The following is an 18,987-nucleotide window of genomic DNA, read 5'->3' on the forward strand; positions in this document are numbered from 1 at the left end:
ATGAACAAGAGTTAATTTCCATACCTTCTCCCTAAACCCCAAACCCTCAGTAAAATTTAATTTCACACAATAGTAGCTGGGCACTGAAAAATAATGAGAAGAGGCTGTGTTCAGGTTTTGAAGAAAAGTAAACCAGAGAGAACCTGGGGCAGTCAGCAGGGGTAAGGAAAAGGCAACAAAACCAATAAGGAATTAAGCGTGGAACAAGAATCCAGAGTAAGAAATAATAACCACTCTACCAGCATCCTCCTGGGGAATTGTTGGGGCAATTGGAGGAAATGCTAGATTCTCAAAACTACCTAGGATAGGGACTCAAGCTATTTTATTCAGATGCTATAGTAAAAGGTGGTTCCAATGTCCTGGGAACTTAGGAAGATTTGAGTTATGCATATATAGATATGGATGTGTATGTCTATATGGAAAAAAATTATTGAACGATGTAAACCAAACTGTTAAATAATATTTATTGGAGAACAGGATAAGTGAAAGTTTTCAGTTTTCTACTTTCTATGTTTAAAATAAGCATGGACTATCTTTATAAACATGAAAACATGAAACATAAAAATCAATGAAGACATTTTTATGATCATGATGTTTATGAATGTAAAAATCATAACCCAGTGATAGCTGATGGTGTTGTTTATAAGGTATAAACTTTGTCATTCTCACTTCCTCTGCTAGCTGGTCAATAGGAGCATGGAAGCATCCATCATCCCCGCCACATGTTCTAGAAGACTCCTGTGAGAAACAGAGTAATAGCACCTCCTGATTAGCCACTAGTTTGGCAATTGCAGAATGAGGAACATAGAGCTGGGCATTTCTTGGTTTGGAGGGAACCAGGTGATTCTCAGTAGAAGTGTCTCTTCCCTGGAGAATTCTTACTGTGAAGGCAATTCAGAATATGACATCCAGTGATCTTCAAAGTTCCACCAACAGCAGTTTCTAGTGTATGGTTACTTTTACCTTAAATTTGATAGATTAATAGCCCCAGTTTGTCAAGTCACAGAATGTCAGGCCCTTCCTTCTTATATCTGTCTGGAATTCCCAGAAAACAGAATGTGTGTTGCCTTCAATGAGCCAGCTCATTGGTCCCTTTGCAACAGCAGATGCCCTACCCTCAGAAAAGCCATCTACACCTGCATCTCTAGCACCTTAAGCACATGCCCTACCCTCAGAAAAGCCATCTACACCTGCATCTCTAGCACCTTAAGCACATGCCCATAGACACAACAGGGGACCCACAGGGTCTTAGTGACTTCAGTGTCATCTCCTGGGTGTCTACTTTCTTGCCACAGCTGCCTTCAGGTGCCTGAACTTTAGAAGGTGCTGCGTAACTAAACTAAGATACGCCCATGACCACGCTGTTGGGGCCTGGCCTGTGCTGCCCTAGGGCACCTTTCATGCACTCACTGCAGCTCTTTTCTGAGATCCCTTCTGCAATATGCCTCCTGATCCCTAGTGTTGACTGTTCTCTCTGACAGTTGGAAAAGTTATCTCCTCCCTGTGTCTAGTCCTTTCAAAGAGAAGTTACCACAGCAGAGAAGCAGACTCAGTGGCAATTCTTTCTGGTCTTCTCTTTCCATCCCAGGGCAGCCTCACGTCGTAAAACAAACCACCAAACCACTGTTCTCTCCTTATGCTCAAGCACTGTTGATGAGTCTAATATCCACTTAAATTATGACTAGGGAGTTTTCTCAAAGGGCCCTGTTGTCCCTCCCTGCTATCTGTCTTCCTTCACTTCTACACTCTCCATCCCTCTCACCCTACTCAATCTGGCCATTGGCATATCTCCTTTTAACTAAATCCAAACTCTGAACTGACTGCAAGGTTTTTTGTAGGGACGGCATGTGGCTAACTGCCTTCTAACATTCTGTGACAGGGAAGCTTTGAGGCTCTGCTTGGCAATGTATACAAGACACCCTCCAGAGGGATGGCAGCTGTAGTAATGTACAGGAAAGGGGTCCTGATCCAGACCCCATGAAAGGGTTCTTGGATCTCACGCAAGAAAGAATTTAGGGCAAATCCACAGTGCAAAGCAAAAGTTAAGTTTATTAAGTAAAGTGGTGAAAGAACAGCTACTCCATAGACAGAGTAGTGGCTTCCCGAAAGTAAAAGGAGGAACACGTCCACCCTAGGTATAATGCTTTTGTGTGTGTGTGTGTGTGTGTGTGTGTGTATGTGTATATATGAGATAAAACAATATCATGGTGAGATGTGCTCTGCTACAAGGGTTTGTGATAAAGGATTAATTTTCTTAATTACATTTCACAAGAATAAATATTATTATCTTTAAAGCAAAATTAGGAATGCTTTTGTTCTCAAGATATCAGGATATTAGGACACTCCCAAGTCTGGGTCTGTTGAATAAACATTATCAATCTGTTCCCTTAACTGCAAACATCTAGAGGCTAGAAATACCTTTCTTTCTGGGATGCAGCCCAGCAAGTCCCAGCCTCATTTTCCCTGCCCTCACTCAAGATGGAGTCGCTCTAGTTTGAACGCCTCTGACATTAAGAGGTGGATTTATAGATTTACTAGGATGTTAATGAAGCTTAATCTCCAGGACTTGTCACTTGCACTAGCCCATTCTAAGACTTGTTGTGTTCTTGGGGTAACCACGGAAGAAGCACTGACCCCAGCCATGCACAGGCAGCATGAAGTACAAAGTATTGCCCAGGCTGGGAGTCACCCTCTATAATCTGGCCAGTGGTACAGGGACTGCAGTAGGACTAGTAGGCTGTCAACAATACCTCCATATCAGCTGAGCTCCAACACACAACCTGAGCCTCAGGACCCAATCTTTGACCTTAAGAGAAAGGAACAAGGACATGCCTCCCTGCCTGTAGGCCGCTATGACCAAGGATTAAAGATAATTTTTTCTTCCTCTCACTCCTCTTCTAAGGTACTGCCCAGTAGGAACAGGAGGCAGCAAAGACCTAACAAAAGTGGACCATATACATAGTAGCAGCCATCGGTGTCCATAAGCCGTGATATCAAAGAGCTGGAGTTTTCCCACTTCTTTTCCGAGCACTGCCTGAACCAGAAACTCAGATGTGACATTACCAGTAATGAGTGGTGAAGCTTCAAGAAAGCTTTCTGAACTTTCCTTTTCCATCCATTGTGCTAGAGAGAAAATTGAATTATATTTTCAATCTCTCTAGAGAAAATGTTACAAAATTTTTCATATGAGGAGATAATCAAAGTGTACAACCCAAAAATGTAGAAAACAATTGTTACAGAGGTGAAAGGCAGTTAATTAATAACTTATTTTTCTGGATTTTGTGATGTTTGTGCTATTCGTGTGCTTTTTAAAAAACGTTGTATTTTGCGATTTCCTCATTTTAAATACTCATTTTCATAGCTAATTTTGCATTCATAATTTCATGTTCTTTTTCTTAAACAAGGCCTACCCATCTAGCTCTGGTCTGTCCAACACAAGCTGATCTCTGGCTCCCATTTGGGCTGTTACGTATTGAAGGCTAACCTTTCTGGGACAGACGCAGAAGGCACATCTCATCTTTATGAGGTCCAAGTTAATTAAATCAATTGATCATAAATGTAAAGATTTATATCTGAACTCTCAAGTCTCTTTCATTGATCTGTGCCAATTCCTGTGCCAATATCACACTTTCTCAATTCCTGTGGCTTTATAGTAAATTTTGAAATCAAATGTGTAAGTCCATCAGTGTCAGTCTTTTTATTCAGAATTATTTTGGCTACTCTATGTCTTCTGCATTTCCCCATAAATTCTAGAATCAGCAAGTCAATTTCTATAAAAATTCCTATTGGGATTTTGATAGAGATTGAGTGGAATCTGTAGATCCATTTGGAGATATTTGCCATCTTGACCATATTTAGCTTTCAATCAATAAATACAAAATACATCTCCAGGTATTTAGATATCTTTTGATATCTCTCAGCAATATTTTATAGTTTTCAGTGTACAGGCCTTACCCTTCTTTTGTAAAATTTATTTCTAAAAGTATTATACTTTTTTGATGCTGTGAATCAATAATTTTTTTCTTAATTTTATTTGTAGAATATTCATAAGAATAAAATTTTCTTAATTTTATTTGTAGAATGTTCATTGCTGGTATACAGAAATATAACTGTTTTTGCATACCGATCTTGTATGCTACAACTTTGTAAAACTCAGTTAATCTATTTGCTTTTTTGTAGACTTCTGATTCTCTACATAAACAGTCATGTCATCTGCAAGTAATGAGTTTTACTTCTTCATTTCCCATCCAGATACCTTTCGTTTTCTTACCTTATTGCAATGGCTATAATCTCAATGACAATGTTAAATAAAAATAGTAAGAATGAATATCCTTTTCCTATTCTCAACCTCAGAAGCAAAGCACTCTGTTTTTCACCATTATAGATGATGTTAGCTTTGAGTTTTTTTAAGATACCCTTTATCAATCAAGCTAAAGAAATTTCTTTCTAGTTTGTTGAGAGTTTTTATCATGAATGAGGATTGGATTTTGTCAAAAACATTTCTAAATCATGTGGGTTTTTGTTTTATTGTATTAACATATTAATCACTTTCAGATATTAAATCAACCTTGCATTCTAACGTGTTTTTTTCTTTTTCCTTTTTTTGGAGGCAGAGTCTCACTTTGTCACCCATCCTGGAGTACAGTGGTGCAATTTCAGCTCACTGCAATCTCCGCCTCCTGGGTTCAAGCAATTCTCCTGCCTCAGCCTCCTGAGTAGCTGGGATTACAGGCGTGCTCCACCATGCTTGGCTAATTTTTGTATTTTTAGTAGAGATGAGATTTCACCATTTTGGCCTGGCTGGTCTTGAATTCCTGACCTCAAGTGATCCACCCACCTCAGCCTCCCAAAGTGCTAGGATTACAGGCATAAGCCACCACATCCAGCTCCTAACATGTGTTTTTAATGGCTATACCTAGTCTTTCCTCATTTTTATCCTACTATAACTAATTTTTATGAGCAAATACAGAGCTACATCAACTGGGGATCCTCCAAAATTGACAGTAAGAAACATGCTGTTGCATTTGCAGGCATGCCCAGGGTCCAGATAAGTATGCATAAATATTGTGTTGCCATAGTGATTAAGGGCATTCTTCCCAAGATGATTTGACAACAGCAAATCTTTTATAAGTACCTTCTCTAGAAGTATTTGGCAATGATCCTACCACTTCTCTGAATATTCAGTAGAAGTACAGATGAAGTAGGATGGTCTAGTAATTAAAAGTATGATCTCTGCAGACAGGCAGGCTCCCCAGTTCAAATTCTGGCTCTAGCATTTACTTGCTGTGTGACTGTGGCTAAGTTAAACTCTTTGAGCCTTAGATTTCTCATCTGTAAAATCCCTCTTTGGTAAAATGGGACAATAAAAGCTACCCCAAAGGGTTAATGGGAAGATTGCCAGTAAATGTAAGTAGAACATACAATTCAGTACGTGGCATGCAGAGCTCAACAAACAGTAGCAATTACGACTAAGACAGCTTCAACAATCCCCTCAGCTTGACTAAACTTTAGACAGGTTTCTTTGTGAGCATAGGCCCCTTTTCTTAGATCATTTACTTTAGAAAACTTGCAATTATAATTTCTTTCTCTATCCCTTTGTGAAGTAAATCTTCTACAACCCAGGAGCATCTTTCTCCAAAGCCTAAGAACCATGCCTTTGAAATGTAATCACCAAGAAAAATTGCACCTCTATTTCTTTCTATCTGTGGGAAAGGAGAAGCCTAACTTCAGTAGGTGCCAATTAGCAAACACAGATAGCCTGATCCCATTTACCGATCTCACCTCTAGTGTCTTTCAGTACTTACTAACTCACCTCAATGCTTAAAATTCTCCTGTCTGTTTCAGTGTGATTGAGTTCAATTTCTCCTCCATTGTGATAGTCTTGATCTCTTTTGCAATAGTCTTGAATAAAGTCTTCCTTGCCTAACTTGTCCAGTGTAACTTTTCTTACATTATAATGGTTATTATACGGAGAAAGAAGCATGGGTTCTCCTGGTTGTTTCAGCTGTATAACTTTAGTCAATATCCACCGGAGAGAATTTCAATAAAAGAAAACTATCTCTTTATGGGTTAAAAGGGACGGGCATGGGGGGCAAAGTAAGAAGCACTGTGGTTCAATTATAGTGTTCTCATTTCTTCTGAAATCCTCTAGTTGAGTATTGTAATCTAAATGGAACAACTTATCTCCCTAAAAGACTGATTTTGAAAGACTATTTTCCTTTCCCTGTTAACTGCTCCCAACCCAACAGCCATCATCATTTTTAAAGGAATTCTAAGGGCAAAGAAACTAAGAATCTAAGAGAATGTAATACAATTGATGACCCAAAGAAAAGCAGCACATATTAAATTGTGACTTAAATGCTATTCAAAACATAAAATCGTGCCATTGTAGTATATGTTTGCCTGTGTGTCTGTGCCTTTATTTCTCAATGATGAATTATATTTCAATGAAAAAGAATAATGCCTTCCAAGTAATAGTATCGTTATATAAGAGACAATTATGCCACTAAATTTAGATAATTTAGAAATAGTCTTAAGGAGAGAAACAAAAATTAAAGAAAAAGTATTGAAATACAAAGTAAGGAACTGAGATTATTGTTTTTCTCAATGAAGATAATATTTACTTTTGCTTTAAGATCTAGATATGACAAAGTTTTCTGGTTAACAATTTATCCAAAAAGAAAAAAGAATGTCAACCTTTTTTTTTCTCTATTCCAGAGAGCTCCAGAAGGTTTTTAGATTTAAAAAAGAAAAAAAAAACAATAATAATACTCAAATGTCATATTGGAAGCCTTAGGCAAGAGCTGTTGGTCTTTTAATTTGCTCTTAATACGATGATCAAATAAAAAGAAGGAAAATTTTACAAATCATTAACAGCTTCGAGGATGAGGGAAGAACAGATTTTCAAGCATTCTTCTTTATTTAGTCAGAAATGACTGGCTCAACCTCAGCCTACTTCTCTGAGGCACATTCCTACCAACTCTTGCATATTAAATTTTGCCAGAGCAATGGGCCTGACATGGCCTTTTGAATCACAGTGAATCACAGCGACCCTTATCCAACTGAATGTCTCCTCCAATCATGTTTAATGTACATCAAGCATTCTACAGTGCCAAGATGAAGACCTGCATTGTTTTTTTAAAACCCACATTACCTTGTCATTGTGTAAGAGAAAGATATATTTAGGATTGAAGGGTGCTTCTTATTAGACCCATTCAGGAAGAAAATAAGTCTAGAGGAGCCAAGCTCAAAACATACTCTTCACCATACACAATCATATTCCTCTCAGAAATAATGTTCTTCTTCTCCATCTATATTTTGGAAAATTACATGAAAATCAGTAGATACTTGTAATGCAATCAGTGCTGAATTATTACCCAACAAGCTGAGTCTTCGAGGGCACCAGCAAAACAGCAGGAATGACTAAGAAAAGTTTAACTTTGATGAATTTATGTAGCGTCTTGAAATAAAATGTAAAAATGAAGCCATTTTCATTTCAGTATTCAGAGTTTTATAACATTTTGAAAAAGTAAATTTTCTTTTGCAGATTTTATAAATTACACATGGGGTTGTTATTACAATCTCTTCAGTGTTCAAGGTTTCTAAAATTCTCAATTCAGCCCTGGATACAAAAACTCTAAACACAGAGGGTTAAGGTATTAAAGATGAAAGCTAGTACCCTTACAACTATTTATATTGCAAAAGCTTTGCCCTCCTGCAAGAACATGCAGTTTCCCAAACAGTAACCTCTCTTTACAAGGTTATGCTTATTAGCTGGGATTTGAGGCTCAATAGCAACACTGTTCATCCATGGTTCAATTCAGATTGTAATTTCTTTTTAAACTACCTGACCCTTATAATCATATGGTGAGTTGGTCTGATCATTCATCTTCTCGAGGCCAAGTACTTGGTCTGAACACAGAGTCACTTGTGTTTCTGAAGCCTCTCTGCATCAAGATGATTGGGGTGAAAAACTGTCAATTGAAAAAAGTTTGAAAGAAACCTTTTATACAATGTTTTCATTGTCTTGTTCTTTTTCTGGAACCACAATTTCTGATTGGGAAAACAAAAGTCTTCCTAGATACAAGAATGAGGTTTTAAGAGATAATCTTTGTTTCTAATTAAGTGTGGAAGCTATCAACTATCACATTGTCCCCAATGTCAGAATGTGCTGAATAAGATTTTGCTTTTTCTCAGGGCCCAGCATTTATTAAGCACTCAGCAAATGCTTACTGAATGAATGAATGACTCTACCCAAGCTTGTGTCTTTGTCTCGAAGCTGTATCTTCCATCACAGTATTAAAATGTTTTTTATGAACATGAGCATCTGGCTGCACATACAGAGCAGCACATTCCACACACTGCCCTAATTGGATCACCAATTGGAGGAAAGTAAGTCACAAGCTGATTGCTTAGAGTGGGTTTTTCCCCATCTCTGAACCAATCTCTGAGGCAAAAAGAATGCTATTAGGCTGACTGATTTATGTAAAGCAGTGCCTATCATTTCTGCAGTTAGGATGGAGTCAATTCCATCCAAAGCCAATAGAAGAGAAATACTCTAAAGGAAGGCCTAGGAGCCATGAATAACTGCCGAGGGTACCACAGACACTGGGTTAGACAAGCAAGAAATAGTGACGATGTGACTTCTATTTTTATGATGGCTCGGAGGAAAACTAGTAAATACAACCAGTGTGTTAGAAATAATTCCATATCTCCTAAGATACATTGGTTAAAAAGATACTAATAAGTTTTTGTGCCTGTAACATTTGACACCAGGCTTTTGTTTTTAAGTAAAACACCCTAAGATGCAACTTACTGTGTAGTGGAAAGAGTTACACTCACTAGACATTGATTAGCTGACTGACCTAGAGCGTTTCTTATCAGTCAACAAAACTATTTCCAGAGAGGTTTGAAATAAAACAGTTGACTTCATGTAGATGATGGTTAATATCTTTTGCAGATTTTCTAAGAAATCTTTCCCTATCAGAGGTCCCCAAAACATTCCTTTATCATTTTCCTTCTAAATCTTTTATACATGCTTAAGAAATATGCGCATGCTCTAATTAACATGATCCTTTATGTATTAATTGAATCAACTTTGGTTACCATGTTGTTCTATTTACTTTTTTGCTGCTCGAGCTAAAAATTGAGTGACTTCAAATACAACATAATAGTTTCTTTTCCGTTTTGCCCTCTACATTTTTTTTACTTTAATAACTTTGTTTAGAACTGTTATACCTACTTCAGTTGAAATTTTTATTATTTTTGAGAGTCTCCTTATCCTTATTAATGCTTTTCACTTTAATATTTGTAAGGCTAATATTGATACAGCTATCCTAACCAGGTATATTTGCTTGTTTTATTTTCCCTAATTCTACTTTTTTTCTCTGTCCTTGTACTGTCTTTTGTAAACTGTATATATTGAACAAGGTAGACTTTTTTTTATTAATCTGGTGAGATAGGCAATTTATATTTATTGTAACCATTTATTATATACTATGCCATTTCTTTGCTTTTTCTATGCTTTTTCTTCCTTCTTGCATTTTTGTGGTCTATCAAAGTTGGGATTTCTAAAGTGTTTTTCCCTTATTTCAGAATGTTTCCTCTCTACTGGTTTGAAAGTTATATTGTATTGCTGTTCTTTAAAGGTTATCTGAAAATTTCCTGTTAAGTACTTAGATTAACAACATCTAAAGTCATTCATTATCTTAACTTCCATCCTAAAGAGTATCAGGATCTTGGAGCACTCACACTAACTTCTAAGTGCTCCCGGACACTTTCCCCACATATATATTTCCTGAGTTATGTAAAATGTTGCTAGTATTTTAATTATGCTCTTTTTTACTCCACAGAGTAAATACTTCTTAATATAGACAGTATTTATTTACATTTCCCATGATTACTGATTTTTTAGCTCACCATACCTTCTTGCGTCTCAGACTTTCCTCCTAGTCATTTTGCTCTACTCTAAAATTCATCTTTATTCTTAAGTGAAAGTCCCTTGTTTGTAAATTCTCATTTTGAGAAAAAAGTGTTTTTAATATACCCTTGATTTTGAAAGATAATTTCACTGGGCACTCATTCTATTGAGTTATTCTTTCAGTACCTTAATGATGTTATTCCACTGTCTTTTGCCTTCCAGTTTTGGCACTGAAAAGTCTACTGTCGGCCAGGTGCAGTGGCTCATGCCTCTAATCCCAGCATTTTGGGAGGCCAAGGCAGGTAGATCACCTGAAGTCAGGAGTTCGAGAACAGCCTGGCCAACATGGCAAAATCACGTCTTTACTAAAAATACAAAAAAATTAGCCAGGTTGTGGTGGCGCACACCTGTACTCCCAGCTACTCGGGAGGCTGAGGCAGGAGAATCAATTGAACCCGGGAAATGGAGGTTGCAGTGAGCAGAAATCACACCACTGCACTCCATCATGGGTGACAGAGCAAGACTCTGTCTCAAAAAAAAAAAAAGGTCTGTGAATTCGTTATTCCTTTAAAAGTGGATAAGTTATTCTGGCTGCTTTTAAGATATCTTTGCCTTTATTGTTCTGAAGTTTGAGTATAATGAATATACATTGGCTTCCTTTTCCTGGTTGATATACATTTTGCTTCTTGTATATGTGGATCCACTTTTTTTTTTTTAGACAGGGTACAGTGGCACCATCATAGCTCACTGCAGCCTTGAACTCCTGGGCTCATGTGATCCTCCCTCCTCAGCCTCTTGAGTAGCTGGGACCACAGGTGTGTGCCACCATGCCTGGCTAATTTTTGTGTTTTTTGTACAGATGGAGTTTCACCATGTTGCTCAGGCTGGTCTTGAACTCTTGGGCTCAAGTGATCCTCCCACTTGAGCCTCCCAAGTAGCTGGGACTACAGGTTCATGTCACCACATCTGGCTAATTCTTAATTTTTTTTGTAGAGATGGAGTGGGGGCTCTTGCTTCATTTCCCAGGTTGATCTCAAACTCCTGGCTTCAAGTGATCCTTCTGCTTTGGCCTCCCAAAATGCTGTGATTACAGGCATAAGCCACCATACCAGGTCCCAGGCTTTTCTTAGCTCTGGAAATTTGTCAGCAATTACCTCAATTTTTTTCTATTTTTTACTTCTTAGACTCCAATCAGCACATATTAAACTTTCCCATTCTATCCTTCAGGTCTCATAATCTCTAATTCATATTTTCTATCCCTTTATCTGTTTTTGCTGCAATATGTTGTTTCCTCAGTTAAAACTTGATAGTCAACAATTCCTTTAGTTGTGGTGAATCTGTTCTTAAACCATTCATTATGTTATATATTTCAATAATTAAATTTCATACCTAAGTTGTCTTTGGTTCTTTTTAATATCTGCCTTTTAACACATCTCTCATTTCATGTTCGTTTTAATTCATACATTATTTAAACATATAACTGTTATTCTACTTCTGCTAATTGCAATACTTGAATTCCTTGAATACCTAAATCTACTGTTTCTCAATGCAAATGGTGTGTTTCCTTGCATGTTTGATTAATCTAGAAGCATTAATTAGGGAGGCTTTCCTTCAGAGGGGATTTTCATCCACTTCTTAGAGTAACCACCAGAGTCCACTGACTTAGGACTACTTTAATGCTTTAAAGCATTCCTGGTTTTATGAAGGAGTCTTAGGTTCACTTTCTTTACTTTGCCCGAAGTCCATGGCTTAAGTCTCAGAGGCACAGTTTTCCTGTTTCTCAACTACTTTAATTTTAGCCCACTCTCATTGGTAATAGCCTTTAGTGATTATCTTTCTTTCTAATGAGCCAGGAAATGAACTAATATTATGTGTGTTGTATTTTATCCAAGAACTAACTGTATTTTAGCAGGAGGATCCTTGAGTATACCTAGTCAACCATATGGCAGGAAGCAGAAATCATCTACTTCTTAGTTGATTTTGGTAATTTGCATTTTTCATATAAATTATTCATTTTCTGTTTTGTGATATATTGGCATAAAGTTGTTTATAGTGTCTTATTATTTTAAAATCTATGTTTGGTTATTTATCTGTACTTTCATTCCTAAATTTTTTATGTCTTCTGTTTTTTACCAAATCGGTTTCACCAAGTTATGTGTACTTTATTTATTTAAAGAGACCAACTTTTGTTTAAATTGATCCTCTCAAAAAAAAAAAATTGATACTCTCTTCTATAGTATAGGTTTATACTCCAGGGGTCAACCAACATTTTCGGTAAAGGGCCAGAAATTTTAAAATTGAAAAATGCAGGAATCAATATGAAACACTTAATTGATAGGCTCAATAGCAGAATGGAAGCTACTGCAGAAAGAATGAATAAATCTGAAGATAAAATGATAGAAATTACACAGTCTGAACAACAGAAGAAAACAGGCAGAACAAAGATGAACAGAACCTCAGGGACTTACGGAACTACAATAAATCTAACATTTGTGTCATCAGAGTCTCAAAAGAAAGAGGAAAGAAGGAAGACTGAAAAAGTTATTGAAAAAAATGATAGCTGAAAACTCCCCAAAATTGGCAAAAGACATAAACATATAGATGGTGAGAAGACCTCAAATATAATAAACCCCCCAAATCTACAAGATACATCATGGTTAAACAACTAAAAACTAAATACAAAGGAAAAAAAGAAAAAGATAAAACACAAATGACACCTATCTATAGGGACCAAAACAATTTAAAAAACTGGATTTCTCATGGGGAACCATGAAATTTTCTTTCCTTTTTTTTTTTTTTCTTTTTTTGACAAGGAGTCTCGTTCTGTTGCTCAGACTGGAGTACAGTGGTGCGATCTCAGCTCACTGTAATCTCCGCCTACGGGTTCAAGTGATTCTCCTGCCTCAGCTTCCCAAATGGCTGGGATTACAGATGTGCACCACCATGCTGGCTAATTTTTGTATTTTTAGTAGAGGCGGGGTTTCGCCATGTTAGCCAGGCTGGTCTCAAACTCCTGACCTCAAGTGATCTGCCCACCTTGGCTTCCCAAAGTGCTGGGATTACAGGCGTGAGCCACCCCTCTTGGCTGGAAGTGTCAGAACAATTTTCAAGTGCTGAAAGAAAAGAACTATAAACCTACAAGTCTATGTCTAATGTAAATATTCTTCAGATATGAAGGCAAAATCAAGACATTTTCAGATGAAAGAAAACTGAGAGAATTTGTTGCCAATGGAACTACAATAATAATAATAAGGCTAAAGGAGTGCTCTAAACAGAAAGGAAATGATAAATGAAGGAGTTTTGGAATATCAGATATCAAAAGTCTAACAAAAAATACAACCAAAAACTCTACATATAAATCTGAGAGCTTAGAGGAAATGGACTAATTCATCTAAAAATACAAACTGTCACAACTCAATATGAAATAGATAAATTAAACAGCCATATAACTATTGTAAAAGTGGAAATTACAATAAAAAGAACTCCCTCCCCCAAAATCTCCAGGCCCAGATGATTTCATTGGAAAGTTCTATCAAATGTTTTAAAAAGCGCTGACACCAATTCTATATAATCTGCTTTAGAAAACAGAAGAGAAAGCAATACTTTCCAGTTCATTTTGAAGCTAGTATTACCCTGATACCACCAACCAGTATGTCGCATTAAAACAGATGCAAAAATCCTTAACAAAATATTAACCAAAAGAATTAAGCTATATATACAAAGATACACCATGACCAAGTGGAGTTTATCTCAGGGATGTAACAATGGTTCAACATTCAAAAATCAATCAATGTATCTACCACATTAATAGGCTAAAGAAGAAAAATGGCATTATATAAATTAATGCAGAAAAAGCATTTGACAAAATTCAACACAAAATTCATAATAAAAACTTGCAGAAAAAAAGGAATAAAAGATAACTTCCTTAACTTTAGCAAGAGCATCTACTTTAAAAACCTACAGCTAACATTATACTTCATGGTGAAACACTGAATCCTTTCTGCCTAAGACCAGAAACAAGCCAAGGATCTCTACTCTCACTGCTTTTATTTCTGCTGGAATTTCTACCCACTGCATTAAGGGAATGAAAGGAAAAAAAAGGAATACAGGTCAGAAATGAAAAAATAAAACTATTCATTATTTGCAGATGACATGACTATCTATATAAAAAAAAATCCCAAGGAATCAATCAAAATCCCCTAAAATGAGTAAGTGGGCTCAATAAGGTCTCAGTATACAAAATAGAAAAATTCACTTTATTTCTATGTACTTAGAATAGACATGTGAACAGGAAATTCAAAATACAATGCCATTCACAATCTCTCTCAAAAATTAAATTGCTTAGGTATAAATCTAACAAAACATGTACAGACCTTGTATGCTGAAAACCACACAATACTGATGAAGGAAAACAAAATTTAACTGAAATGAAGTGAAGTGATCCTGTGATCATGATCGGGAAGGCTTAACATGGTAAAGATGTCAAATCTCCCCAAATTGATGTATAGGTATAACATAGTTCCTGTCAAAATCCCAGTAAGATATTTGAATAGATACAGACAAGATTATTCCAAAGTTTATATGGGAAGACAAAGGAACTAAGTGGCTAAAACAATTTTGAAAAAGAAAGTGGAATAAACCAGCCTATTTGATTTCAAGACTTACTACAGTAATCAAGATTTTGGTGTTGGTGGAGGTATAGATACATAGTCTAATGGAAAAGAATAGAAAACCCAGATATAGACCCACACGAATGTGCCCAACTGATTTCTCATTAACTCATTTTTGCTCAACTGATTTTTGACAGAGGTGCAAAAATTTTTTTTTGTCCATTGAAAACAATTCAATGGACAAAAAAGAGCCTTTTCGACAAATATCATGTTGGAGTAATTGAATATCCATAGGCAACAACAAAAAAAATGAACCCAGACCTAAGTCTCACATTTTATACAAAATTAACTGAAAATGGAATATAGACTTAAAAGTAAAACGTAAACTATAATACTTTTAGAAAACAACATAAAAGAGAAAATTTGGGGGATCTAAGGAGATAGGCAAAGTTCTTGATACCAGAAGCATGATCCATAAAAAGAAAAATGGATAGAGTGGACTTCATCAAAATTAAACACTTCTGCTCTGTGAAAGGCCCAGAAAAGAGAAATGAAAAGACATGCTACTGACGGGGAGGAAGTATTTGCAAATCACACATCCAACAAAGGCCTAGTATCTAGAAAAAAATACACACACACACACACAGAGGCACACACACACATTATTTAAAAGCCCTCAAAACTCAACAGAAAAAAAATCCAATTAGAAAAGACATGAAGAAACATGTCACTAAAGAAGAGATACAGGTGGCAAATAAGCATATGAAACAAAGATGCTCAACATCATTGCCATTAGTGAAGGGAAAATGGTAAATCAAAACTGCAATGAGCTGTCACTATACACTTATCAGAATGACTAAAATAAAAAAGAGACACCACCAAATGCTGAAAAGGACATGAAGCAACTGGATCACTCATACACCACTGGTGGGTATATAAAATAGTACAGCTACTTGGTATAAGTTTGACAATTTCTTAAAAACTAAACATTCAACTACTATATGACCCAACTACTATATAACTGCTGGGCATTTGACCCAGAAAACTAGATTATGTTCACACAAAAACTTGTACACAAATGTTTATAGCAACTTTATTTATAGTAGCCAAAAACTGGCCCAATGTCTCTCAGCAGGTGAACAGTTAAACAAACTGTGGTACATCTATACTATGGGATTCTATTCACACTAAAAAGTACCTGTCAATAGACTTGATACACATAATAAGCTGGATTAACCTCCAGAAAATCATGCTAAATGAAAAAAAGCCAATCCCAAAAGGTTACATATTATTATGATTCCAGTTATACAGCTTTATTGAAATGAAAAAAAAAAACTATAAAAATGGAGAACAGATTATGGTTGCCAAGGGTTAAGAAGGGAGTAGGGATGGGAGTGAAGTGGGTATGGTCATCAAAAGCAAGAGGAGGGATCCCTGTGCTAGAAAAAGTTCTGTGTGGAAACGTTCTCTATCTTAGCTATACCAGTGTCAGTATCCTGGGTATGATATTGTATGACAGTTGTGAAAGATGTTCACTGTGTAGGAAACAAAGTGAAAGGTACACGAAAGAGGTCTCTGTATTTTCTTACAACAGCATGTGAATCTAGTTTCTCAAAAGTTTAGTTAAAAATACTAGCATTAAACATATTTTATACTTTATAAAGAATGGGCTCTTTATTTCAAATGTCCATACCATTCCAAAGGAAAGTATTGGTCACATACTCCATTCTAGATTTAAAGAAAATTTAAAACAACATAGAAAATTTCTAAATGACTAAGAAAAATATTTGACCACAGATCAGGAAGAGACATAAAGACAATAGGGTAGTCCTAATTTTGAACAAAAAATGTTTGTTTATTGCCTCCAAGATAGAACTAACATGAATTTCTTGAACAAGAAATGTTTATTTATTGCCTCCAAGATAGAACTAACGTGAATGATATATAACTAAGGTTATCTTACTATTAGCAAATTTTGGTATATACCCACTGCAAAATAGTACTTAAATGTTAAAATTATGATAACCTTTATGAGGCTGAACAGTAAATCTGGCCCTGGGAAGAGGTTGGATGTGGCCTGAGGCACATTGAAAATGCCTCGAAATGAACTCAAAACGACCACAGCACCTAGGTTTGAGATAAGAATGAAATAAAATATATTCCCCATTAAAATCTTGCTTATTTTTAGAATCATTACTGACAGAAGGATCAGCTTTGATCTGAAAGCTTTTCACCGTCAAGTTTTTAGCTATACAAGTTATTAAAAAAGCAAAAGCTTGCATCTTACTTGGATTAAAAACCTAATTTCTAGAAAACAGGTTCTCTTCTTTCCGGTCTGAGTTTAATATTTCAGATCTCCCATTAAACAACTGATCAAAAAACTTTCAGAGGGCATTAAAAAGTGAAACTAGGTATCAGAAAAATCTTAGTCGAGGCTAAATAACTGCATTTATAAGCTTTCTACCAATGCTATTAGGTGTTGGAGTTAGTAACTACTGTCTAACGATACTTACAGTAAACACTTAAAAATTTGTACTTTGGGTTGGCCAAAGTGGGAATTAATGCCCTTTCAAGTTTATTTAAAGATTCAATTCAGTTCTAGAAAACTCCCTCTCCAACAAGTAGAAGTGTTGTGCGTGTAACGATTGGACAGGAAATCTGGTTTTGCCTTCCACCACTTACATTTTAAGCATAAATGCCATCACTACACAAAACCTACGGGAATCCCACTCTAAGCAATTAAGTGACCAACCTCTTAAAAACTTGCCAGAAGCTACAGTGTCTATAAAAACCTATTTAGTGTGTTATTTAGCTCTATTTCTGCATTTAAAATTAGGATTATTTGGAGAAAAATATTACGTAATATTCATGTTAACCAAATGATTACAAAAACAAAGAATTAAAATTGGTGTATTGATATGGTATTTGAATAATGAGAAAATGGGCCAATAGGAAGATTTTCTTCTTTATTCCTATTTGATTTAAAAGAAAAAGATTTGCCAAGGGATGGGTAGAGTTAAATTAAAAACATTTTTAAGAAACATTTCTTTATATGGAGCATACTTACTGTTTTTGCTTTGAGTGCATTCTGATGAAATATAGATTCCAAATTCCCCTTGGATCTCACCCTTCTGTCTAGTGCTTTGCCCTCTATTTGGGGCAGTAATTCTACACATATCCTGTAAATGTCTGTCCTGATGATCAGGATGCCCAAGCTCTGAATCCAACTGCTGCCACCAAGAGAACGGCTCCTTTTTGGAGCCATTACACACAGATCATCACTCAAATCAGTAGTTTCTCTTTAGAAAACTAGCAATTTTCTGGTAGTCTGTCAATTAAGAAAAGAAAATGAAATTCAGTTACTTAGTAAGGAAAACTGGATAAACAGGAGGCTGGTCCAAAGGGAGATTTATATTTAGACATTCCCTTTCTTCCTTGCCTCATTCCTTTCACACAGCTATTTCCCTTCTTTTAACACACCAAGTTCTTTTTATATGCCAAATAACAAAACATAAACTCCCTGAGGGCAGGAAGCTTATTCTTTTGGTTCACTCTTAGAACACTATGCCCAGGCATGTAGTAGCCTGGCAAAAAGCCGGCCCCAAATAAGTGTCAAATTAAGTATTTATTAAGCAACTACTATGGGAGAGAAGGAAGAAGGGAAGGAAGGAAGGAAACTGTGTTAAGTCCTGGGGCCCCAGAAGCTTAGTATATGTATTTTTTATTTTGGTTGGAAAAAAATGACTTGCTTACCATCTACAGCCAATGCTTCTAAATTTTTCCATCAAAGAATCTTTAATGAAAGTGAGGAAAATTCTGAGGCTTCCACTTCACGTGGTTTGAACTGTACATCTCAGTGTTTGTTTCACAATTATGCTAGACTGTCAACTCACTTCTCTTTCTAGAATGTCCTCTGCAGTGCAGGTAGACCAGAAACCACACTTCCCACAGATTCCTTCTGTCTCTGGTTCTAAGTTGAGAGTTGACCAGTGACGGGCATTTCCATGAGGAAAGGAGAGACCATCTTTCCTCAGAGGCCACTGCAGACAGAAGTGTAGGCGGGCAGAGGACATGAGTTTCACAGCAGTTTCAAAATCTCTTGCAAGGCACTGGCTTTGGAGCTATTAACAGCTGACAGCTGGGGACAGCTCCCTGAGACACACTGTCAGTGCTGCACGCCAACAGCACAGCCTTCTGGATGTTCTCAAGAGTCACAGCAGTGCCTGGGCCAGCTCCTGAGATCCACCCACTCGGGGGCTGCAGACACCTTCCTCACCCACCCTTTTGATGTCTAATTCCCTATGTTAAAACACTTTACACTTATAATCCATCAAGTGGTTTCTGTTTTTCTAACTGAATTGTTAAAATATGCAAAATTCACATTAAAGAAAAGTTTCCTACCTATCTTGTGACCTCAGTGAATGAGATGCTGCTTTATCCAATCTACTGACTTTGGAA

The 18,987-nt window shown here is 36.4% G+C and overlaps 1 long non-coding RNA gene across 1 annotated transcript in view; it reads left to right on the forward strand.

The window, feature by feature from the left end:
* The window catches only part of LOC129534428 (uncharacterized), a 43,273-nt gene extending 36,896 nt beyond the window's left edge, over positions 1-6,377 (forward strand). The window contains exon 3 of the long non-coding RNA XR_008681028.2: positions 2,903-6,377. This is a non-coding gene — a long non-coding RNA (uncharacterized lncRNA). The remainder of the gene's footprint in view (positions 1-2,902) is intronic.
* Positions 6,378-18,987: the final 12,610 nt, after the last annotated feature.

The sequence above is a fragment of the Gorilla gorilla genome, chromosome 5 (genome assembly GCF_029281585.2).
Source record: "Gorilla gorilla gorilla isolate KB3781 chromosome 5, NHGRI_mGorGor1-v2.1_pri, whole genome shotgun sequence".
NCBI classification, from domain to species: domain Eukaryota; kingdom Metazoa; phylum Chordata; class Mammalia; order Primates; family Hominidae; genus Gorilla; species Gorilla gorilla.